The sequence below is a fragment of the Parasteatoda tepidariorum genome, chromosome 10 (genome assembly GCF_043381705.1).
Source record: "Parasteatoda tepidariorum isolate YZ-2023 chromosome 10, CAS_Ptep_4.0, whole genome shotgun sequence".
NCBI classification, from domain to species: domain Eukaryota; kingdom Metazoa; phylum Arthropoda; class Arachnida; order Araneae; family Theridiidae; genus Parasteatoda; species Parasteatoda tepidariorum.
The window spans coordinates 44467144-44495088 of NC_092213.1; the positions used below are offsets into that span (position 1 = coordinate 44467144).

The 27945-nt window shown below is 26.1% G+C and overlaps 1 long non-coding RNA gene across 1 annotated transcript in view; it reads left to right on the top strand.

Moving 5' to 3' along the window:
- Positions 1 to 27945, top strand: part of LOC139426648 (uncharacterized) — a 177194-nt gene that overhangs the window by 144592 nt on the left and 4657 nt on the right. Inside the window, exon 2 of the long non-coding RNA XR_011637880.1 lies at positions 11129 to 11271. This is a non-coding gene — a long non-coding RNA (uncharacterized lncRNA). The remainder of the gene's footprint in view (positions 1 to 11128; positions 11272 to 27945) is intronic.

Here is a 27945-nt window from a genome sequence, read left to right on the forward strand (position 1 = left end):
ACAATCTGAGTATTTATAAGGTTTACATAAGTCTCATAATAAGATTTTAGGACGCCCTATCTTATATACTAAATAATGGAAACAATAAAATGAGAGAAATAACTTTTTTGTAGCTTATTTAACAGATTCTAAATTTTATTAGAAAAAAATGTAAGACTTGTGCTCTACAACATTTGAAGTTATCGGAAGACATTATTCTTCCATTTGTAATGAGGTAAAACAGAAACTTATAAACCAATGGAATTTTAATAAAACTTGAATCATAACTTAAGGACATGACCACCTTCTACTTCACTTTCTATAAATCTGCTTAAATTATTAATTGGTTATGCAATACGAAATTCTCTTAATTCTAATTTTTTAAAAGATTAATGATTTAACTTTGGAAATATAATACGTTACAATAAAATACAATACAAAAGCATAACTTTAGAAATTACTGTAATTCATTAGTGGTTGAAGGGTAAACTAATTTAGCTGAAAATTTAGCACTAGTTGAAAACTAGAGTTAGAAATATATCTGTAACTATTTATATTAAAAATAATGCTACTTAGATATATAATGTGTTTTTCAAAATTTCCTCTTTTCTAAAATGAAAAACAGCTGTACAATAAAATGAAAGAAGCATAGTTCTTAATTTTATAATTTAATTTATCTGTCTAAAAAAATTCAAGTTAATAGTGTTCAAAAAGGCATGGTTGAAAACTGTTGTAATCTTAATCTAAATAATATTCATTGAATTATATAAATAGTGTTATTTCAACATTGATGAAACTGAGGTACTTAATTACAAATTTAAAGAAATCCTAATAATGCAAAAATTTATATAATTTGCAAATACTATTTTAAATGAAATAGGTAAGTGTTAGAATGTATAGTTTTATTTTATATATTATAACTTGAAATCTCTGTGATATAATTATAAAAGTATATTTTGTTTGCAAATACAGTTTTACAAAAATATAAGTAAGCAGGAAGAGTTCTTTGAATATATTTTTATTTTATTTAAATCAAACTGCATTCTTCTTTTTAAAAACAAAATTTCCAATCTCAGAGCAAAGAAACCCACATTTTGAACTATATTTTCAACTATTCTACATGAAATAATAAAGGAATTTGAAATCTGAATTGTTTCTGAATTCCACTATAAAACTTTCGAAAACTTCAAAGAAACAATACAATTTCCCTGTTTTTATGCAAAAATATTCCAGTTTTGTTCACATTCTTAGAATACTGAGATGGAAAAGGTTAAATACAGTTAAAACAATTTAAATGGGTTATCTAATATAATAAGGATGCAATGTTTAAAATATATTTATCATTTTCTTATTTTGTGCCAATAATAGAAAAATAGTTACGTACAATTATGTTTCAAATATTGATTATTATTCTTCTTTAATTGGTTGTAACTTTTTCTCACTTTTAATCTGAAACAATAACAGTCTTTACACTCTTAGAATACTATAACTAAGGTGGAAACGGTAAAAGAAAATTGTTCAAGTATTAAAAATTTCAAAATGGATTACCTTGTATGATGTAGTTGTAATATTTAAAATACTGTTTAGCATTTGCTTAATTTGCCTTTATAATTTAAAAAATTACGTGCCATTACTATTAATGATTATTCATATATTGATTGTTCTCTTTCTGTTATGGGTTGTAACTCTTAGAGTACTTCAAATCTGAAACAATAACGGATTATAATCAAAGTAGTGGCAGCTTATAGTTTGAAATATAGAGTGAACAAGATACTTACTAGATTGCAAAGACTAGCCGTGTTAAATTACCGATGTTATAACATTAGTAGAACATATTTTTTCAATGAGTGAAAAAGTTATTCTGAAAACACACACACATGTATATATATATATTGNTATAATATAATATAATATAATATAATATAATATAATATAATATAATATAATATAATATAATATAATATAATATAATATAATATAATATAATATAATATAATATAATATAATATAATATAATATAATATAATATAATATAATATAATATAATATAATATAATATAATATAATATAATATAATATAATATAATATAATATAATATAATATAATATAATATAATATAATATAATATAATATAATATAATATAATATAATATAATATAATATAATATAATATAATATAATATAATATAATATAATATAATATAATATAATATAATATAATATAATATAATATAATATAATATAATATAATATAATATAATATAATATAATATAATATAATATAATATAATATAATATAATATAATATAATATAATATAATATAATATAATATAATATAATATAATATAATATAATATAATATAATATAATATAATATAATATAATATAATATAATATAATATAATATAATATAATATAATATAATATAATATAATATAATATAATATAATATAATATAATATAATATAATATAATATAATATAATATAATATAATATAATATAATATAATATAATATAATATAATATAATATAATATAATATAATATAATATAATATAATATAATATAATATAATATAATATAATATAATATAATATAATATAATATAATATAATATAATATAATATAATATAATATAATATAATATAATATAATATAATATAATATAATATAATATAATATAATATAATATAATATAATATAATATAATATAATATAATATAATATAATATAATATAATATAATATAATATAATATAATATAATATAATATAATATAATATAATATAATATAATATAATATAATATAATATAATATAATATAATATAATATAATATAATATAATATAATATAATATAATATAATATAATATAATATAATATAATATAATATAATATAATATAATATAATATAATATAATAAAATGCGAGGTGAGGTGTGTGATATGATAGAATATTCTCTGTCTAAGTATATTTTATGGACTCCTAAACCATTTTACCGAAAACAATAAAATTTAGCAAACAGAGGGTTCAAAGTACGTGAGAAAACACTTTTGATATTACAAAATCTTACGATAAACCATTTGAGTGGGCATCAAACTTTCAAGTTATTACATAAAGCATGTACGACAACGTTTCTCGGCCTGGGTTCCTATGTATATTAATTCTTGATGTTAGGTCCTAACTGCCCTAGAAGTTAAAAATGTCATTAAAAAGAAACTAAAAATGTCATTTAAAAGAAATCGGTAACTTTAAGACAAACTAGTTTCAGATTTGAAATGACCCCATCCAAATTAGGCAAGATCAAGAATTTGAACATCAATAAAAAATGTGCTCCTAGCTATTAATTTTTATACAATTATATAAATTATTGACTAAAGTCAGATTATTAATCACAAAATTTAAGAATAATGAACATAAATAACAGGAATTCGCTAAATTACATTTGTACAAATTAATAGAAAATACCTACATGTTATATTAAACAATGTTTTATATTACAACCTTAATTTATTAAGAAAGTTATATACAAAACAAATTACATAAATTTATAGCTATTTAAATAATATTATTAATCAAAAGTTTCAAAAAAGCAAACATATGTTAAAAGGAAATCTAGTATTTTTCTTTTCAAGTTTCATATCACGTTCATTTTTCTCTTCTAAATTCATTCCTACAGACTCAGGAATATTTGAGAAATTTAAATATTCATAGGAAAAATATCATTTCTTGGAATACAGAATCGAGATTTATTCGGCATTTGTAATATAAAATGTTCCTTTCACTTCTTCGTCGTTCTTATTTGATGCAAACACCATTTTTAACCTAGAATTGCGTGGGAAGAAATATAATAAAAACAGTCTGCGTAAATATAAACTGAAAAACTTCATACGTTTATGAAAATATCTACAGAAACAAACATGAATTTTGTGAATATTTCTGCCCTATACATCAGCTTCAAATTCAAAAATATTTCACTTGCATCGCTCGTTTTACCATAAAAATATGAAAAAAATTGCATTATTGAAATAGAATTGTAATATTACGTCTTTTTTTTCTTCTTTTTTTTCTAATTATACTCATTTTGTAAATAGAAACTAACTTCTGTAGCTGTACAAATATTTGAGTTAAAAATAAAATGTTTCAAATTATTTTGAGAACAGTTATACTTTCAACAATGATGCTAAGGTTTGACTCTACTTTTTTGACGGTTGATTGTAATTTAAATCGTAAAAATAAAAAAAAATGGGTAGAACTGCTTTTAAATTGCTGAAAAAATGATTCTTTAATATTAAACACTCACAATACTATGTGTAAAAATAGAGATCAGGGTTTCTTAATATTATACACTTGACTTTAATTAAAATTAACTATGCATCCATCATAGTATTAAGAGTTGTCTTCGCTATTTTTTAAAAAGTGGAATAGCTTCTTACATTTTTAAATTTAAAAAGCATTTTTAAACAATATCTGCTAATATAATTAACCAAAAACGAAATTACAAATTTCAATAAAACAAAAACTTTGTTTTTGTTGTTCGTATAAAATTTCCAGTTTGGTTGAAATTTATTTTAAGCAAATGTGGAAACATTTTGTAAACTAAGAATTTTCCCAAACGTTTTAACTCTAAACACCTACAATTTTAATTTTCCATTAGTTAAAAGTTACAAAAACAAGTAGTATACTTTTGAAACTGTACAAAACTTTTTAGTTTCGAATTTCAGCATTTGTGCTACTTATAATTGGTGTTTTTCATGCCACTTTCACATAGCGGTTAAATTAAAAACTTTCTTCAATATATTCATCGTAACAATGATTTAAACCTTCATATTTAGAGCAAGTGCGAAAAAAGTTTTAAAGATAAGATACAAGCTTCTTATAAATCAAGCAGCATTGTAAAACTGTCAAAACAACTTGTATAATGATTTGTGAACTGTCTCCTACAATACGTTTAAACGTATTGTAGGAGACAATTGACACTTTTCTTCCATCTGAGTTTTACACTAGAAGTATTCTGAAGATTATTTATAAATCTTATTATTATCTTATTATTGGAAAGAATCTAATAAGTATAATATAATTCAACGTATTCTAGAATAAAAAGCCTTTGATATGTTTTGATTGTTAAATGGTGTAAGCCTATAATTTTTACGCAGTAACAATTTATAAAAAGAAACGAATTGAAAAAATAGGAATCTGAATTTTTTCTATTTTAAAATATCCTGGAATAAAAAGAACGTTTTATGCGCTTTTTAGAGTTGATGAAAACCGTTAATTTATAAGTTTTTTGAAATCTACAACAAATTTAAAAAATATGATAAAAATTTAATTAAAATTTTTGCTGACTTTAAAAGTAAAGAAACTCTTCGCTTTATAATTATTTTCGGTCTTTTTCAAACTCTGTTTTCTAACAAGAACTCTGTTAATTTTTAGATAAATTATTTCTAACACTAAATTTGTACAATGATTCTCTTAACTGAAATCATATATGATAAATAATTAATTCAATTATCAATAAGTAAACTTTAAATCTCAACAAACTCATTCAAATTATAATATCTCCATATACATCAACTTACTTAACAAGGCGCTTTAATGTAATCAGAAAAGCTGGCACTATCTTTGAGTTACAGAGTACAGTGCCATGTTATAAGAGTTCAATCATTATCCAAAATTACATATCCTTTCACTATGCTTAAAATCAAGCCATTCTCTCACAACTAAAGATTGATGGGTCATTGATACAAAAGAATCGATTAAAAGCCATAAAAATAGTGCTTATTTCAGCATGGAGTAACCTTATCGTTTTAATATTATTTTGAACATTTTTCAAATTTTGATTTCAAACAAGAACTTTGCTGCTTTTCTTATAAAATATTTCCAGAACTCCATTTTAACAATAATAGATTTTACTAAACTCAAAAGTAATAGTTGACAAAAGTAATTCACCCAATTATCAAAAAGTGAAATTTAAATCTTGACAAACTCATTTAAATTATAATATCTCCATATACATCAACTTACTTAACAAGGGGCTTTAATGTAATCAGAAAGGTTGGCACTATCTTTGAGTTATAGAGAACAGTGCTATGTTACAAGAGTTTAATCATTATCCAAATTTGCATATTCTTTCGCTATGCTTAAAATCAAGTTATTCTCTCTCAATTAAGGATTGATGGGTCATCGATACAAAAGAATCGATTAAAAGGCATAAATGTAGTGCTTATTTCAGCATGGAGTAACCTTATCGTTTTAATATTATTTTGAACATTTTTCAAATTTTGATTTCAAACAAGAACTTTGCTGCTTTTCTTATAAAATATTTCCAGAACTCCATTTTAACAATAATAGATTTTACTAAACTCAAAAGTAATAGTTGACAAAAGTAATTCACCCAATTATCAAAAAGTGAAATTTAAATCTTGACAAACTCATTTAAATTATAATATCTCCATATACATCAACTTACTTAACAAGGGGCTTTAATGTAATCAGAAAGGTTGGCACTATCTTTGAGTTATAGAGAACAGTGCTATGTTACAAGAGTTTAATCATTATCCAAATTTGCATATTCTTTCGCTATGCTTAAAATCAAGTTATTCTCTCTCAATTAAGGATTGATGGGTCATCGATACAAAAGAATCGATTAAAAGGCATAAATGTAGTGCTTATTTCAGCATGGAGTAACCTTATCGTTTTAATATTATTTTGAACATTTTTCAAATTTTGATTTCAAACAAGAACTTTGCTGCTTTTCTTATAAAATATTTCCAGAACTCCATTTTAACAATAATAGATTTTACTAAACTCAAAAGTAATAGTTGACAAAAGTAATTCACCCAATTATCAAAAAGTGAAATTTAAATCTTGACAAACTCATTTAAATTATAATATCTCCATATACATCAACTTACTTAACAAGGGGCTTTAATGTAATCAGAAAGGTTGGCACTATCTTTGAGTTATAGAGAACAGTGCTATGTTACAAGAGTTTAATCATTATCCAAATTTGCATATTCTTTCGCTATGCTTAAAATCAAGTTATTCTCTCTCAATTAAGGATTGATGGGTCATCGATACAAAAGAATCGATTAAAAGGCATNTATATATATATATATATAATAAAGTAATAAAATTCTATTTAAAATCATTGAATTAATCGCATACTATTGTAGTTATATTTACTAAAACTTTTCCTTGTTAATTTATATAATTTTTCCATATGCAAATCCATTTCGGGCAAATCCGTGGCTAAAATTATGGGGAAAACAGGCAATTCATGTTTCTTTCTCTTTTTTCTATTTTATATATTTTTTTCTTAAATAAATATTCATTTTCTTAAATTATTTATTTTATTTTATTTTATGACCGCCGTTGAACAGCCGACCCAATTTTAAATTATTTATTGTCAACTTCTTTAAATTATCCAGTATAATATTACCTTGCGCACATCCAATTTCGGCCCATCCTTGGTAACTAACAAATCAAACGCACTTCAGTAATGCAGCAAGAACGCACTTTAATAACGCATAACTCCCCTAGTTATGCTTTTAGCTCAATTTACACTTTTGTTTTCATTTTTGCAATCTGGCAATCTTGTTACAACAATATTTTAAATCATTCTTGAAAAAGTTCCCGTTCATGTAAGTTCATTTGAATTCGCTTCTCGATTTATTGTTTTCATTTCATGTTTTATTCTGTTTTTTCGTTATATTTTGTTTCCTGTTCTTGCGAGATATTTTTACTCATTGTGTTCCATTTTATTTGTTGCAATTTTTTTGTAAAATTTTGAGTGCTTCTCACACTATTGTATCGATTTATTTAGCTTTGGCTATATTGATGCAATGTTAGAAAGCACTCTTTTTTGCGGATATAATCGTGTGAGCTGATGAAAAGATTATATCTTTCATTTTCCGGATTTTTAAAATTTTTTGTTCTTCTTTTTTTTGTTTTTTGTTATTTTTATTATTTTTTCCCCTTTTTCCATTGTTCTGTAATTTTTTCCTTGTTTTAATATATATATATATCCCAGATGGCAGGTAAGTTGATTTTAATGTCAACATGTCAGCAACTACTTTATTATAAAGCCCAGCAAAGTTAATAAATGATTAACGAAAAACCATGCAAGCTTGAAACACTGTTAAATTTAGCAATTCTAGTTTACGCGCTATGAGATTCGCATTAAACTTCCATAACCAGCCCTTTTATTTCAAGATTCAATCTGATTTTACAAAACAATTTTAGAAAAACTTTCTGAAATTGAGGATGAATCATCATTTGCAAATCAATAGAACAAAATTTTCCCACACAGGAGAAAAATTTATCTAAAGTTTATTTCAAATTTTTTATTATCTCTAAAACAATAATTATTTGTTTAGACTTTGTATACTTTCTTTAATATTTTGAAAGTGAAGGCAGTTTTGATCATTAAATTTTAAACATAAACAAAATGTTGTGTTTGAGAACCTGGATAAAGATAGAATGAAAAAGAGGAAAAATCAAGGTTTACAGTAAAATCTAAAAAATGAGATTTTTTTTAAAGTTTTTTTTGCAACTCTTTATTAAAGCTTTATATAAACAAGCTTGGTGAACTAATATTTCTAAGTTAAAAAAAAGGATAAATTAGTCAACATTTCTATGCCAACCAAATGAAAAGGAAACTACAATGTTTGCCTTAAGGTTGGCTCTCTTTTGGGATATATATATTTAAGCATCTTAATAAATTATAAAATGTCTAATACGTTATAATGTAATTTAATAACTAATCTGTATGATTTATATGAATTTTATATAAAATTTAAATTATCTACATTAAAAAGTATATTACATGATGTTACATAGATTTTATATCTCACTATTATTTTGGATGATTTATAAATTTAGTGAGTATATTTGAAAATAATACTGAGTTCTTAGTTTAAAAATTACACAACCTATTAGAAAATTATGAATTTCTAATATTTCTAAGCTACGTATACTCTAATATGCAACGGTTGAATGATATATTTTGCAATAAATTATAACATTAATTATGATATAAATATTAATATTTTATGAAATTCAAATTTAAACAGATTAAACTACTATAAACGTCTGGAATTATAAATAATTATTTAAAATAAAAAAAAATTGAAAAAGCGTTAGCCTTTCTAGACCATAACACAATGTTTTACTTATAATCATTGTAAATTTGCGTTAGTTTTGAGCTTTATAATTTTCGTCTCAAGAAAAACTGTAACATATACGGTCACTAATGCTTAAGTCAGTAATAAACTTTGTTTTTTTATGTTTCAAGTCTAATCTTGAATTCAAATTTATCTTTGTCAGATTTTATTCCCGAATTTAACATTTTATTTATTATTTTATTAAGATATTTTATAAAGTTATATAGTTAAAGCCAGAAGTAGGAAGAAAAAAAATTGCGTTATAATTGAAGCATTCTACATGATATTAAAAATTCTGAATTGTTGTTAGTCTTTTTCTTTCTCACTCTGAGAAGTAAATTCTTGTAAAATTACTACATTGAATTGTAGTGACATTTTTAGTATAAAAGTCATAAATCTGGGAATAAAGACCAAAATGTACAGTATTTAAGCTATTCATTTAGTAATTTTTCAGTCCATATGGTAGCAGTTTCGATGAAATTTTTTGTGTTCAAAATCAGGGTTCATTACCAGTTTAGTAAAAAATACAAAACTGTAAACTAAATGTAACTCAATCAATAGTTTTTATGCCATTCTTTAAGGTATTATGTTAAAAGTACCAAATTTTACCACATTTGCCAAATTTTATAATATATTATACAATAATATTTTGTGGTTAATTTTAAAATCATTACGAAGGAGCTTCCCTGAAAATTACTGAACTTTTATGTCGTCCCATAGAACCCGAAACACGGTAAATTTTGTCGTATTTCGGTAGTTTTGTAAATGATTTTTTCTCAGAGCAAAAATACTACTAAAAATAATGTTGCATTAAAAAGTTTGATCGTAATCGATTAAATGTTTAATAAACAGAACTATTCATAAACAGAAATGCGAATAGAATTTTTGAATGATTAATGAAACATTTAAAGTCTAATTGAAAGAAGCAGTTCCATTTGTAATTTGAAAAGCAATTTAACTGTCCATTAAATACCTAAACTTCATTAAGAAGATAATTAATCTGGTTAAAAAAAATCGAGAGTAAAGTAAATATCAAGAAGCAATGCAAATCCTATGTGAATCCAAATATGTGAGATATAAATCCAAAATCCACCAAATAAAAAATTTCATTAAAAAAATTAGTGTTAGAAAATATTAAACAAAAATTATGAAAAACATCGGAGGCTCCTGATGTATTTTGGACCACAATACAAACTGTTTCCAGAAGTTTTTAATAACTATATTGAAATTTAAGAAGCACATAAGAAAGAAAAAGTCACTACAATTCATTTTAAACTATTTATTTATAATATTTCATTTATAATACTTTTAGATTAATATACACCGAGGAGCCATTACATTATGACCACCCTCTATCAATAACAATGGGCTTGCCCAGGTTTTCCTGGTTTCTCGCCCAGAAACAATGTTTTCATGGGGCACAATAGGAGCCATAATCCTCATAGAACAATTCCTGACGTCTGTAAGCTACTTGAACATAGTTGCAAACCAGATTCACCCATTCATGGCAACAGTTTTTCCTTCGGGGGATGGTGTTTACCAACAGGATAATGCACCATGTCATTAGGGTCGAATCGTCATGGATTGGTTCGAGTAACATTCCAGTGACTTTCAAGTCATGTCTTTGCCCCTAATTTCACCTGGCCTTAATCCAATAGAGCATTTGTGGTGCTACTTGGAAAACCAAATTCGTGCTGCCGCTCTACCCCCTCGCAATGTGAGGGAATTGCAGGACCAGTTGGCGAGCGCTTGGTACCAGATACCTCAGACTACCTATCAGCACCTTGTGGAATCAGAGCCACAGCGGGCAGTTTTGAGGGCTAAAGGTGGTCCTAAATGTGATTAGCAGGGTGGTCATAATATATTGGCTCTTCGGTGTATTTTGTATTAGTATATCACTTATCAACATAAAATTTTAAATTGACTCCATTTCTTCGATAAAATGTTCTAACAACAATCATGTGTCGTCCGTATTCTGGATTAGATGGGGTCAAGGGCTCAACCCAAGTCCATCCATACTCCATTGAAGAACACAGAGGATATTTCCAACGTTTTTCCAGTGGTTCTTGGTATCTCCGTGTGAGGTATTGAATGCGACCCTTACCATCGTGACTATTTCCTAGAAAAGTAAGATTTATTTGCGAACCATTTTAATTTACATTATATTTATGGAGAAACTATTATTTCTTCAATGTGACGTAAAGTTTTTAACTAAAGAAATCCAAATGGTAAATAATTATTAAATTATTAAAAAAATTATTATTATCAAATGTAATTAACGTAAGTTATCGAATGTTATAAAATGTAAGATTTAGAGATCGATTTATACATGAATTGTGAATGAACTTATTTATTACAAGGTTAAATCATTTTCATGTTGTGTATGCTTACGTTGCATCTTTTTTCTTTGCATTTTATAGTTCCTTTATAAAAGTCTAATGTTATTTCCTTTTTAATTTCATCTTATAGCGTTTTCTAAAATACCCATTCTTTCTTCTATGAATTTAACGAATTTCGTTTACTTAAATAAATGTTTATAAACGTAGTTTTCCTAAAAACATTAGCAAAATGTTTTTAAAAGACATGTTATGTGTTATAATGTAAGAGTAAGAAAATTAACGTTTTTGGTAACTGATTTTCTTTATCATCCTCTCAAAATTAGATATAATAATGCTTCAAAACTTTTTTTGGTATCAGATCTATATTTCAGGATTAAGAATAGAAATAGGGTATTTCGAACTTTTGTTTAGTTGTCAACTGAGATCGTCAACAAAAAGTTTCTTTGTTAACTCATTTCAGTTAAAAAATTGAAGTTTAAAGCATTGTTTTAGGAAAAGCAAAATATGGACTTACGCTTCCGTCATTTAATTATTTTATTTATATAAAATCTTATTACTTTGGTAACCGTTGGTATAAAAAAAATTTTAAATACAAAGAGTGGTTAAAACAACAGAGGAAAATTAATTAAACCGGGGATTCAGTAAATATGCAACCTTATATATAGATTAATCTCGCAATGGGCAAAAAATTATGTTGCATTCGAAATTTAATTTGAAACAAACTGAAAAAAGACTAGTATAGTATTCGACTAACATCATTTGCTTGACTTTTATGAAAATGTTTGTAATGCTATGCTGTACAATGTCAAGATGAAGTTTTAAAAAAAAGAATTTTGAAAAGTATTTTAATTTTTCACCATTGCTAGGCAGAAGTTACTCCATAGAAAAAAAATAAAACGCCTACAATACAATTTATAAACAGAATCTATCTGCGATACCTATATATGTTATTACTAATACCTTAAATACTACCACTATTCTTCATGTAATAATTACGTAAGAAAAATTAGACCTCGATACACTCAATTCCCTATAAGGAACTAATTATATACGTAGATTTGGCATTAAAGAATTGTACTGAGAAGAGCATTAAAATTACATTTTACAAAAAATATAATTTTAAAAATTTTCATGATCATAACAATTTTTGAGAAGAGTGCAAAATATAATAAACTTCCTTACACAACAGAACTATACATTCCTATCTAAAAACTTATTATTATCAGCAATAATGATTACTGTTGCTAGACTTACCTTTATAAAGAAAGTTTAAAACAGAAAACGGAGCTGGTTTCATAACAACATAGTCTAAGTTCTTGGAATGAGATAGTTGCATATTATTTTCAATCTTCTTTAAAATATTTGAGCAATTATCATATTCTGGAACATGCGTAAATGGCTTCAAAGATTTTTGTAGTTCCATGTCTGAAGATTTTCTGCTAACAGCAACAAAAGTCTCAACAATTTCAAGCGATACAAATTTATTCAAAAACTCTTTTTTCAAAGACAGCTTGCAATTTCTCCTTAAAAATTTGTAATGTCCTTGGAATAACGTCGAGTTTTCCTATTTACTCTTCCATATTACATCTGCATGCACATCGTCACACTAAAAATTATAGAGCTGTTGTTTTATAAATAATCCCAAAAATATAAGCGATTAGATTATTACTTGATTAAAATTATCATACGCTTTCAAATTAGCATATTTATGAAGCGAATGCAATTTTAAATCAAGTAATAGAACTAATGCATTAAAAACTAACTAAGATAAATAAAATAGATTTTTAGCAATTAATTACTAAGTAATCTTCAAAACTGGTTCGTACTGATATAATAACTGGTATCCAAATTGAAACTGGTAACCGGCATGCAAACTAAATACAAACTGCCAACTGGTATACAAACTGAAATAAATTTCAAAACTGGTGTAACTTTGAATTAATATATATGTTTAAAGAGCCACAATGGCTCAGTGGTTGAAGCATTAGAGCTGTTAATCCGGAGGACTGAGATTCGTTCTACAGTTAAGCTTAAGGGGTCACAGTACCTTTGCAACAATTTTTTAAAATAAAGGTATAATCATTCATTTTGAGGATGCTTTACATGCTCATTTAAGTTATAATCAATAATTTATCTTCAAAAATTCATTAAACTGTTTAATTTTTTTAAAATTTTAAAAAAAGTTGAAAAAATTCTAAATTTTTAAATCCCTAAGGCTTTTTTATTTTAACATATTTTCAAGAAAAGTTTTTTTCATAGTGCTTGGAATATTTATCTTAATAATTGTGTGCATTCATTTGTTGATTTTTCAATTAGAAATTTTTTTTATAGATTATTTTCTAAAAAAGTAGAAAAAAAGGGTAAAAATTCCTGTTAGGTATATATAACAAGCCGTAAAAATTGTAATACCTCATAAAATGCTTATTCCATGCACAGTTTAAATAAGTGTATTACACTCAAGTTAAAAAAGTTTACTTCAAAGCTTTATCTTAAATAGAAAAAATTCCTTAGGGATTTAATTAAGATTAAGACACAAAATTATCATCTATGCGAAAAAGCACTTTAAAGTCAGACTGCTGAGCAAGTTTCTGTATTAGAACAATTTGAAATCATTCATAACTTTTTTAAAAATGTAGATAGGGAGATGAATTTTTTTGTACATTTGAAATACTTTGAAGTTTTATTAAAAGCAATAAAAAAAAATAGGTATTTTTGTCATTTTTTGGGTACTGTGACCCCTTAAGTCCACTCAGCTTTAGATCGATGTGTACAAGCTTGTCTGGAAGGTAAAAGTAGCTTATGTGTAAGACTGAAAATATTATTTCAATCAATGTACTTGGTTTTAAAATTGTAACCACCAAAATCATAACCACCTTTAACCACCATGACCTGGATCACAGCGTACAGTTGCGGGTAAACTTTATTTTTAAATATTTTCTAATCGAACTTACCTTCGAAATAGAGGCTTTTATGAACATAAATTATTAATTACTTTGATAGTCGAGGAGCTGCTGAAATTGGTTCGTTTCAATTTTTTTATTGTGTCCATGGACAATTAAATGACCTCGTGTGCCTTCAAAACTGCATTCGCTAGTTCCAATGCATCATTACTGTGGAGGATCTCATGAAGTTCTGAAGCCAGTGGCACCATACCCAGTTGTAAAACATCAGGGGTAAAGGCTGGGTAATGTGTTTTTGTTGCTTAAATGCCTCTTATTTTATTTTATAACCGTCATTGAACAGTTGACCCAATTTTGGGTTTACGACTACTAATGTTCAACTCCGTAGCCTTGTAATTTTGAATCAATCCAGAAGACAACGAAACTCCTGGATCAGGACCCTCAGAGGTATGATTTATTATGGGAACATGGAGGACTTTATGACAGACCTTTACTACACAGGGAGTCTTCGGTCGGAGGGGATCGAACCCACAATCCCTTGGACATGGGCCCAGTGCCCTACTAACCAGGTTATCCCGGCCCCAAACACCTTGAATTGAAAAATGCCTCCATCTTCTGAGAAGAATGTCTTAATCCAGATTACATTATGATGGTATGCTAACCTAAATCTATACTTCTTACAGCCGTACGAATATGGACATAACATAGTGAGCCCATACTTAGCGAGAATAGGATGTCCTGAAGCTATTTTGTTATTTTGACCTGCTTCGTCCTCAAAGACATATTGTCTTTGGTTTTTCCCTCAAAATCTTAAACATGTCTTAAGAAGCTTAGATATACTTTCTTATTTTTGTCATATTCACTTGGTCGCGTTTGGTATTGTATCCACGTTATGCCACAATGTCATACAAGAAAATTCAAGCTGATCAAAAAAAGTATGTCAAATGACCGACTCGTATGCCTTAAAATTATTTCATTTTACTTTAGGTTTTTTTAACTGGCTGCAAATTCATAAGGAATGACTTAATATAGCCGATAGTTCAAACTTTATTTTTACTTAAACGTTCACTTTTAGTTATTTGCTTTATTTTTTATTCCTTTTTAAAAATGCAGCTTATACACAATAAAAAAAGCTGCATATTAATAAAATGAAGCACGTTTTCTGTCAAGTAAAAAAAGGAAAATGTTTGATAGAGTATTACTCACATAAAAAAAAGTATCAGTAATTTGAAGATGTTCATGATGTTGTAAACTGTTTTTCAAATACAATAATTTAATAAAAGCAGAATTAATTGAAAAGAAACTATTGCTTGAAAGTTTTGTTGATGTAAATTTATAGAAAATTTCTTACGTTTTTATATTAAGTAACAAACAAAAAGGTTTAGTGATTCAAAACAAAGTAGCATTCACATAAAAGTAGAAAGCAAAATAATTTAATAGGATTTACTTTCATTTTTACTGGCAATGAAGAGAAATTTTAGTTGAAAGAAATTGATTATAAGAAAATTTTAAATGCTTTGTCTTGAGGATCAGTGCCTTCATATTTTTAAAATAGGGATCTAAAATCCACTAAAACTGAAAATCTCATGTAAAATAAGGGAATATAACTTTTTTAAATATGTTACCTTATTTTATTTCTTGAAAATAATAAAATATTTCGAACATGTCATTTAAATAAAAATAGGACATTTTAATTTTTTTTAAATTCTTCATCTGATATCCCCAAATAATAAATAAATCAAGTAAATAGAAAAGTTAAATATATTGAAAAATTGCATTTCTTAGATATATATATATAAACAATTGAAAACTTACCTTTTTTTAACTTTTAAAAAAAAAAAAAAAAAAANAAAAAAAAAAAAAAAAAAAAAAAAAAAAAAAAAAAAAAAAAAAAAAAAAAGATATTTTCAAAGCATGTTTTTGTCACCCTTAATACTGTAAGATCTAGAAAGAGAATACAAAACAGGTGTATGAAATTTTAAAAGTGAAAATCAACTAATTGATCCATGTTAATTTATTCTTTTTGTATTTAGATCTCTTTGAATGTAATAAAACTAAAATATGAAAACTCATAAGCCAAGTTAATTAAATATGTGACGTATTTAAAAAGTACATGTAGTGTCAAACACTGTCCAACTCTTGAGGATTTAAACAAATTTTACAGAAATATATTAATACGTTAAAAGGAGCTACATTTAAACTAAATAATTTTCTGTGTCAATCTAGGTTCAAATTATAGTTTAAAATAACGTCTGAAAAAACTTTTTTTTTCTTTTTAATGAATTTCTTCACTTAAAATTAAATACTAATTTTTGTAATTTAACCAAAAAATACAAACTAACTTTTTAGTAAAGTACTTTTTTTTGATCATATAAATCAATTATCGTTAATAAATACTATAAAAAATATTTACTGGGATCATTAAAAAATATTTAGAGTAAAAAACTTTGATAAATGAGATTTTTTTTGGAAGCACATAGAAAAAATTATGTTAAGAAACTAAAGATAAATTAATAATATTTCAGATTTTTTATAATAATAACTTCTTTTAAGATCCATAACATTTTAGTGTTTAAAGGCAGTGCTTATCACGACATTTTAGCTAATTAAGGCATGCTAATGAGGCTGTAATATTTTTACGAGAAGAAATTCAAAGAAATAAAACATTGTTTTTTAGAAGAAAAGTTCGTTGATTTTTTTAGCTTTCTTTACCGAAGAATGACATTAAATAGGTAGTTATTATTTATTATAGTATAAAGTAATACATAATTACTAAGTACTTGTCAAAATGACAAAATGTAATTACAAAAAATTGATATTCAATTTATCGAAAATCTAACACACTGCTTTCCTCAAAATTTAGGATTTTTTATGGTGTAGGCGTAAATTTTAATGTAATCAACTAATTAAAATTATTAGAATTGAAAAAAAAAATTTGGCAGCTCATTACTATTTTTTGAGATACATAATTATTTAGTCATCAATCTTAAAGTATAACAAAAGTTTTCTTTTAGGTAAACACAAAAAAAATTATATTTTTGCGCAAATTGAGCTTAAATATTTATAATATAATTATAATATTCTGCTTTAAAAGATAATTTAATCTTAAAAATATTAAATGTTTCTTTTATTTTGTCATTTGACATTCGAAGCAAAAACACTCATGTCTACAAATGAAGAGAAATACCAGCTCTGGCAAATAAAGATTCAGAAATAAAACAAACATGACTTATTCATAAAGCCCATTTATTAAACAAAAAAGAAACTTTATGTATTATACCATCCATAAAAAGTACAATTTCTGCTCCCTGAAGCAATTGTAAAAAATAACTCATTAAAAAAAACTTAATATTAAATGCTGGAATAATAGTTAATAAAATGTATGTCTCCCATTCAATGAAATACAGATCAATAAAGGGCCGGGATTGCCTAATCGGTAGGGCACTGGGCCCATATCCGAGAGTTCGTGGGTTCGAACCCCACCGACCGAAGTCTCCCCATGTAGTAAATGGTGACTGATACACGTTAAATCGGTCGAGTCTCAAAGTCTTCCATGTTCCTATAACAAATCAATACCTCTGGGGATACTGGATTGATCGTTCTCTGATTCAGGTCAAAATTACGGTCTGTGGATGAATGAATGAATTTAGGAATGTGTCCGCCCTATAAGCGGGTGTGATGTATGGGTGCGGCAGAGGTCGAATTCTTGACCATAGATGGCGCCACTAGAACACAAGAACAAACGCACCCCTCTGCCTTAACAGGCATACGTCAACAACAACAACAGATCTAGAAGATGTGTGTGATAATTCTGCAGGTGAAAGTTTTACTTATTAATTCAATTTGGGTGAGATTTTGAATCATTTATAGCATGAGTGTACATAGAATTTTGTTTCAGAAAATATTTTTACTTCTAGAGAAAATTATTAATATAACATAACAATATTGATTTATTAAAAATACTCCAAACATTTTACTTTGATAGATTTGCCGTTTCAATACTATCTTTCTAGATTTCACATTTTTTTATGTTTTTATTTTTTTTTTCCAGTTAAGATAAGAATTTTTTTTTTAAATTTTTCTCTGACTGAACTAAAAGTAACCAAAACCATTTCTCAAAATTTATAAGACAAATAAACTTGGAATTACGATAAGGCGTAGAAATATTTACAGGAAGTACAAGTACGATAGAAGAAAAACAACTATATATAAATAGCTATAGAATTTTAATTCTTGATTATTGAACCTGTAGTGAAAACTACAGATCGGGACACTCCATGGATCGCAGAGAGGAGTTCTGAAATTAACCTTTTTATTTATGACCATAATAATAATTTTTTTCTAAATTCGAGTTATTTTTGCTTTAAAATGTTTGAACCTCTACAATGTTAAAACAGGAAATAAATTTTAATTAAGTTCCTCACAATTTGTGAGCAATAAAAGGATTTTTTTTTAACTAATTATTAAAATTTTTACTTTCATGGTTAATATTTTTTCCTTCTATATTATTATACAATTTATATTGATATTATATATTTCCATTTTTCAAGTAAAAACAACTAACTTTCATGAAGAGAAGACAAATTTGTGTAAAATATTTTTTTGTAACATTTTGTAATATTTTTTACTTTAACCTTTTTCAATTTTCATTATTTTTGTACAAAATTTTTTTTTTCATTATTCAAAAGTTCTATCTCAGTATATAAATAATTAGTGCAGACGCTAATTTGAGATGTGAAATCATGCAAAAAGACAATCTACTTTCGTACTTAATCTAATAACGGTAAAAAGTTGCGATTTTTAGTCCATAAATTTCATTCCTCATTTTGATTTGCATATATTTTAAAGTCACAAAAATTTAAATTTCACCTAAACTGTTTGATTATTTCATACTAAATACAATGAAGAAAACTTTCTTTCATATTTTTTTTAAATTTTATTTTTTGGGTAAACCTAATTAAGAAAGCCAATGATTGCCACAGCGCACAAAAGAATTTTTTTACTGATATCTATAGCTGAATGAATGCTATATAGCTAGATTAATGATTTCTATTTAGCTAGAAAATTTTTTCAGAAATTCAATTGTTCTGTTATGTAATCAACCACTGATATTTTAATTAATATATTTCATTCTTTCTATGCATAATAAAATATATTGACAGTTAGTTTAAAGGACAATTAGGAATAATTTTTCTTATACAACTTATTTGTATAGAATACGGCGAGAAAGAATCTGTCATCAAATTATCAAATAAAAGAAGTAAATATTAGTTGTCATATAAAATATTAGTTATTTTTAATCTATTATTCAAATTTGCAGTACCGAGTACATTAGCAAATTCATAAAAAGTTTTAGGATACAACAATATTTACAGTATATTACAATATAAACCATTGCAAATTATTAAATATACATTAATATAATAATAATTTATATTATGTACAAATATATTTGTATATATAATGTATTAATGTATAAATATATTTGTATATATATATATATTGTATTAATGTAAAAATATATAATGTATATATATATTTTGAAAAGATTTTTAAAAAATATAATTTTTTTCTTTTCTTGGTTTTTAAGACATTTTTTTGTTTTTTAAGAGCATTTTCTGTAGTTTAAGGCTAGTTTCGTTTGTTAAATATTGTTTAAGAAACTCTTCTAACATTACAGCATTAAGACATTAAAAATTACAACAAGAAAAAATTACTTTTAAGTTTGTTTCGAAACATTTATTTTTATCTCTGATAACCAAAACAATTTTTTTTAGTTAATTAACTGTTACTTTGTAAGTCATGTTTGGTTTTCAATGGTTTATCAAAAATTACGACATTTCATTCAGACTACACAGTTGACTTTTTATACAAAAATGTTTAATATAAAAATTTAAAAAAAATTTTTTTAATTAAAATTATTTAATCAAATTTGAATAAAATTTTTAAATGTAATTCTAACATAAAATACAATTTAAATTTTTAATTACGAATTTCATTTTAAATGCAACTTAAATTTTTAAATACAACTTAAATTTTTAAATACAATTTAAATTTATACATACAATTTAAAAGGCAACACAGTGTAATTTCAATTCAAGAAAAAAAAACAGACCAAATTTCAAACTAAGCAACATTTTTATGTTTGACTCACCTGATGTATGTCTTAAGCTTACGAAGTAATCTTTGGAAATGGGAACAATTTTTTTCCGAAATTTGTAATACATCAACATTGACTTGTTCTGTCTAATAAAACAAGAGTTTTTCCTCCGAAAGCTTGTACTTCATTTCCACACAATCTACTTTTATTTCTTTTTATATCTCTAAAAATGCTTGATTTTATTCTATATTTTATTCTAAAAAAGAATATATGGATTTCGCAAAATCTAAAAAACTGAAATTAAAAAATTTCTATTTGAATAGTTATATAATTTATAGCTATGATTACAAGCTATTTTAAGTTATTATTATAACAATTATTATCATTATTGGAACTTTTTATATTTTTTAGGAAATAATTGTACGAAAGCTTGCATTATGTCCAGTAATTATTCAACAACTAGTATTTATAAACAATAATTTCGTAACTTATATTATGCATGTCAACTATTTCATAACTAATATAATACAAAACCTGTTGACCTACTGGTATTTTGAACAGTAATTATTTCAGGGATTGCATCACACAATCTAGTTATTCCATAACTAGTATTATAAAATACTGGTTCCGTAACAAGCATTACGCAATCATAATAATTATTCCATAACTAAACAGAATTCTGATTATCTTTTTCAAATTTCTACTTCAGTTTTCACATGCGGAATGGGCGTTTGAGTAACACATTTCTTAATTTCTTGTAAAAAATCATCAGCAAAACTTCAAATTTCCTACAATTTCAAAATATCAGCAGAAATAATAACTGTTTTGAGGAAAAAAATCATGAAGCTTTTTTTAAAAAATTCGTACTCAGAATTCAATGCAAATAAAATGTAGAAATGAACAAAATCATACATTTTCTAATTATATAGATGTTGTATATATAAGAAATCATTTTTAATAAATAACTGTCGCATATCAGAAACAAAATATTGTTACTATTGCATGTTTGTTGTTGATTAATTAATCTGCTTAATAAAGTTATAATTCTAATTGATTCTGGTTGTAAAACTTACGGTATATTTTATTTCGATTGATCTTATTTAGATTAAAGTCAGTGTCTCATTTAGGTTGATCTTATTTATATTGAAATTATTATATTATTTAGATTGATCTTATTTAGATTGAAATGAGTTCCTTATTTAAATTGAAATAAGTATCTAAGTTAGATTGATGGTACATAAATATATGAATAACACATAAAATTAATTAGAATAACATAATACTATAGGAGGAGATGATGGAAATAATAGCTCCTCCCATTCGATAAGTTAACCTGTGTTAATTGATGACTAAAATAATACACCGTATACGTCCAAGTAAAGCAGGTTTCAGGACATAAATGAATATTTCTCAGTTATTACGGGAAATCAAACTCACGAAATTTCCTTCCATCGAGTTCCTGTAAAATCCCGTCTCACAGAAAAAAGTTTTAAATTAAAGGTAACCAAAAAAAATAATAATAATAACAGTTGAAAAAATATTTTCAAAACGCTGTATTGCTTAAGGTGAAAAAAGGCAACTATTTTAAAAAAGTTTAAAATCGGTTTTTACCTTTTGGTCGTGCATTGCATTCAGATTTATAAAAAGAGAAAAGAAAATGAAGAATTTTGCATATTTTTGAAATATCACTTAAAACTGCACAATTTATATTCTATAGTTCATTTTGCTTTATATTATGATTTAAAAAAGTAAAATAAGTTAAAATATCATAATCATTTCAATTCATACCTCAAAAGCAATGTAATTAAAAAACGAAAAATACTGCAATTTTTTCAAGTCTTCTGCTTTTTACAATCCTAGCAAATTAATTGCGCCAAAATGAACCAAAAACATACTATACATGCTTTTTAATGCCCCATATATTAACTTTTGAATTTTCTATTCTGAGAACAAACAACTAAACTCCAAATCGCTTCCTTAATTCCGTATTCGAAAGATATTCAAATATTTTTCGAGCAGTTGCGTAGTTTTTCAAATGAAGATAGGATAATGGAAGACACAATAAGACTCTTGTAGAACACGGGATCTATCCCTATAGTATCTAACAATAGAGTAGTTCATTAAATATTTTTATCATAATTCCTATAAATTTGTAAAAATTGTGATTAAGACAAAAGTTCATTCAGTAGAAACTAAGCGTGTAAAAAATAATAGGTGTTTCACTCTCGAGATTTCCGTGACCAGTTGAAAACTTTCTCCTGCTTCAGATGTTTTTTATGTGACTAATGGAGCTAGTGTCAGATTAATTAGTGATATTACATCAATATCATCTTCATCAGTGACAATAGATATAACAATAAATTACGCAAGAAAATTATTACAGTTTAATAGTTAATTTTAAGGTATTACAAATTGTCTCACAATTTGTTTCTTCTGATGCAGATTAGCCGGTATTTGAAATTCTCATATACGCAACTTTTCTCATGCTTTCATATCAAACAATAAATTTTCAGTACGAGCAAAAAAAACAGATTAATTACAAAGCTGAGAATATGGTCAAATCTCCCCAAATATATGGTCAAAACTCTCCGAATATGGTACAATTTACCGTTTTTCTGGCTCTAAGTGAACAACAGAAAGCTTTTACCATAGTGATTTTGCAATAATTTTGGTAAAATTAACGATAAAATACAGTTTTATAATTTGTAATACAATTCAGTAAACATTGTAAAATTTTGTGTTTTCTGTGATACCTTACAACAGGGGTGTCCAACTTACATGAGGCCGCGGTCACAATTAAAAACACAAATCAAATGGCGGGCCGCAACTTTATCAACATTTTATGTAGGACTCTTCTATGTTTGAAGGAACATTAAATATTACTGTCAGATTTTTGCCGAGTTGTAAAAAAACAGAAGTATTGAATTACAAATTAAGATAAGAAGTAGATTTTTAAAAATATTTAATTGCATATTAAAAAATTCGGGCTACAATAGCTTTAATGTGCACCCATGTATTAAACAATTAATGCGCAACAGATATCTAATTGTTAAGATATAAGACTTTAAAAAGGTTGGTATTAAAACTTACATAGTAGCACACAAAATGTTCATTGACAAAATTGAGGTTTGCTTGCTGCAACCACCAGAGAATAGATATTTACATTTTAAATTTAAAATTTACAAATGTGTGTGTAAATAAATTCGTCCAAAATGAGTTGTTCCAAAAGTTAAATTGGAGAATTTCTTCGACAAAATTTCTGATACACACACGCTAAATTATATTCCAAAATACAAAAAAAAATGAAATAAAAAAGAGCAACATAAACGATTATTTTTGTATTTGAATAAATATTTTCTTGGTTGCAAAACCTGAGAAATAATTCTTTTGCACCGTTGGTATGATAAATTTCAATGAAACGAAGAAATTAGGTTTTTATTAACAAGAAAAGTATTTTAAACCCATAGAGATTTTTAACGAAAATTGTCCGCAAAAAAATGACAACTAATATATTTTAGTTCGTGGGCCACAAAAAAAAGGTTTTGTGGGAGGGATGCGGCCCTCGGGCAGCCAGTTGGAAACCACTGCCTTAGAAAATGGCATAAAATCATTTTGTTCGATAGAATTTTTTTCAGTTTTGTATTTTTTGATAAATGCATGGTAACAAGAAAGATAATTTTGAAAACCAGAATTTTCCGAAACCTATTATCATATGAGTGGAAAAGTTACCATAAGAAGGGTTTAAATACTATGTATTTTAATTTTATGTATTAGAATTATGTTTTTTTTAATCAGAAATGTAATTACCATACAATACGGTAATTTTACTAGAATTCTTTTCTTCGTGTAGATTTGAAGTAAACTACGATGTCAAAATGACTTAAAAATCTTGTTAATGGGTATCAGTAAGATACTTTTATTTATGCTGAACCAAACAAACAGGTCAAGATGATTTTTTTATCAAACCCTCTTGTGAGAATTTTATTAATTTTCTGTCCAGCCTTATTAGCTCGCTACCCTTTGAACCATATGTACAAAAAATTGTTTTGTCACAATTACAGTTAATTAAAATGACAACTTATACGCTTCAGTTAATTTATTTATTCATTTCCCAATGTAAGAAATGGCAGTTTTACATAAAAAGTGAAGTAATTGTTATTTTAAAAGCATCTAACTTCTGTTTAAATGAAGAAATCACGAATTTATGATTTTTCTTTATCCTAAAATTTGTTTTATGATTTAGAATAATTAGTTAAACTTCTATCTTTAGATGTTGTAGACATAAATGCTTTCTGATACTTATTTTTCTTTTACTGTCCCAACTTTTTGAGAAAAATTTACGCACTTGCTATTTGCTAGTAATCCAAACCAGAATTGCAATAGTCTGAAAAGTTTTTAGTAAATCTATCTAAAATAACATTCGAATTAAAGAAAATATAATTATAATCTTCAGTAATCAATTTTAAATCCTAAACTCAAAAGAAAAACATGACATTTAAAATTTCAAAAAAATATGTGTCAAAACTTTTTTTCATACTTTCTGAATCGTATAAGAATGGAATGCATTCTTTATTATCTTACCCTAAAAACCAAAGGATACCTTATGTAATGAGTGATTAGCAAAAGCCATTAAGGAGTGAAAAGTTAGAAAGAGATTCAGATAAAGCCTGCTATTCAAACTCATAGAGTGATCGTTATGTATTGAATTAATAATAATATTTTAACGTTTGGCTATTGAATCTTTCGTAAGCCACAAAGCTAGCATAAGAAACTATAGCATGTTGTTTGTACATTTTTAGGTAGTATAAAAATTTCAAAAATCCAGACGGAATTTAACTCAATTCCGCTGGGTTTCAAGCCCGGTTCACCTCATTGCGAGGTGAACGCTCTATCCCCTAAGCCACCACGGTTGATTTATGATCGTCAAACATGATACGCTTGAAAAGAATTAAAAAAATAATGAGAAAATGTGAATCAAAATTATCTGATTCTTTTTCTCCACCTCTACAAAGTGCACCGTAAAAACAGGAATGTAATATCTATCCGAATCTAATGTCGAACAATGCAAAAACGTTGTGTGAAGAAAAACTTTATTCCATCACATCGAACATTCATATGCAATTTAGAAACAAAATTTCAAATTCAAATATGTATGGATGCTTGTTTTAAATATAATGAGGATAATTATATTTCAATATTTAAATCACTGAGAATTGTATTAAATAATTTTATAATGTACGATTTCTATCCACTTCCATTCTCTCAGGCCCGATTCGTCTTATGATACTCTCTGAGCTCCGCTGATATTTGATTTAAAGACTAATTTTATTTTAAAAATTAGTGTATATACGCATTTTAAATTAATGATTCCTTGTACATCGTATTGTAAAAATAGCTTTTCTGACTCTTGCGTGTATTAATGCGTAATTATGAATGTTATGTGAAATTGTAATTTTTAATGGTATCATGTAACAGATTTGGTGACGGTGACATTACATCAAAGTGTAATGTGTGTAGTGCAACACTAGAGAGTTATCTATGGTGTTTCACTACATCGCTTTGGTGTAAAGCTACTACTTTACGTAATGAGTTATACTACTCTGGCTTAAGGATAAAGGGAAATGTTCTCTAGAGAAGTTATAAAATATACCCCTCAATGAAATAAAGAAACATAAAACAACAAAAAATAATCATAACACAACAAGAAGTGCTCCTATAATTGTAATATATGAAAAAAAATCAAAAGCATGCAGTGAAATTAAAACGAGCATTTTATGAATACTGATTGTAGCACAAAACGGAAACATAAAATATATCTTCATAGTTACAAATATAAGGCCTGGTTTCGTCGGTGTTACACAACGTCAGCTGGAAATCAGCGTTAACCCCTTTTGGTCAATTTGTGAGCTAGACAGCATACGTCATCGAACGCTCAACTTGAACGACGACTGACGGAATCAACTGCTGTTGGATTACAACGTAGCGTTAACGACAGAAGCAATGGCAGACAACATCCAACAGAGCATTGAAATCAGCCAAGATTTTGATTTTAACACTGAACATAACTTCTTCTTCTTCATTTAGCTAAGCTATAATATGTTTTTTCTTGGACAAAGTAATTATTTGTTCTCTGAATCACCAGTCGGTAATAACAAAATCAATACAAATTCAAAATAAATATTTATTTACGTTATTAACGCATGCGCAATGCGAGATAATGTCTGCGTTGGACCGACTGCTCACGCTGAGCTAACTAGGACCTGGTTTCTAAGGACAGGTTGGCGTCAGCGGTACGTCAACGTCCCGCTGACACCCAGATAAGCCGCTTGTCTTAAGAAACCAGGTCTGTGTATTTCTAAAGGCGTTATGTTTATAAATGATAAGCATGTATGGCGTTGAAATTATGTATGAAGAAAAGATAGATATAATTTTTGTTGCATAAGCAATGAAAGACTTTTTACTCTAGATGCACCAGCATAGAAGAAACAGCTTCTCTTTTCATTATATTTCTTCTTTTCTATTAATCATGATATTTAATTCATATAGTATGCTAAAAATCAGCATTAGTAAAGTCTTTAAGTACAATCAAAAGAAAGGAAATGATATTCTTCTCAAAAATTCTCCATGATTTTTTAAATATGGATCAAAATTAGCATACAACGCAGGTATAAAATAACTCACGCAATAAAATTAAAGAAACATAAAACAACAAAAAAGCAGGCATAAAACAACAAAAACGCATGCACCCAAACTACGAAAGAACCATATAATATTGTAACTGATAAATAAATGACCGACAGAGAAAAGGAATACGGATGTTCCATGAATTTCAAGTGTAGATCAAAACGAAAACATAAAAAAATTTTAAATTGGAGAAGAACATATTAAGACCTCTAAATATATAAATACTTAGAATATTAAACTTTAAAAATGTTCGCTAAGAAAGAGAGATATAAATATTTTTCTTATGCACAAGCATTGCAGGAATATGTTCTTTAAAACTTATGAATCGAAAGAAACTCGCGTAAAAGAGAAATATATTCTTAATATTCTATTCCTTCGATTTCGTAAGTCCACTAACCACAATATTTAATTGATGAAGCATGCTTAAGACCATCAAGCACGAAGGCTTTTGAATAAAGGAAATGAAATATTATTCTCCATAAAAATTCTCTGTTATTCTTCAGCTCCGAATCTGAAATAGCTTACGAAGCAAGTATACAATAGCTCACTTAATAAAATAAAGAAATATAAAACGACAAAACTAGCAATCATTAAACAGCAAAAAGCATACATAAAACAAAAAAACAAACATAAAACAACAAAAAAGCACACATAAAACGAAGAACATAATATTGCAATAGACCGACAGAGAAAAAGTATACGGATGTTCTATGAATTTCAATTGTAGCATGCAAGGAAAACATAACACATTTTTTATTTCGTAATGAACATATTAAGA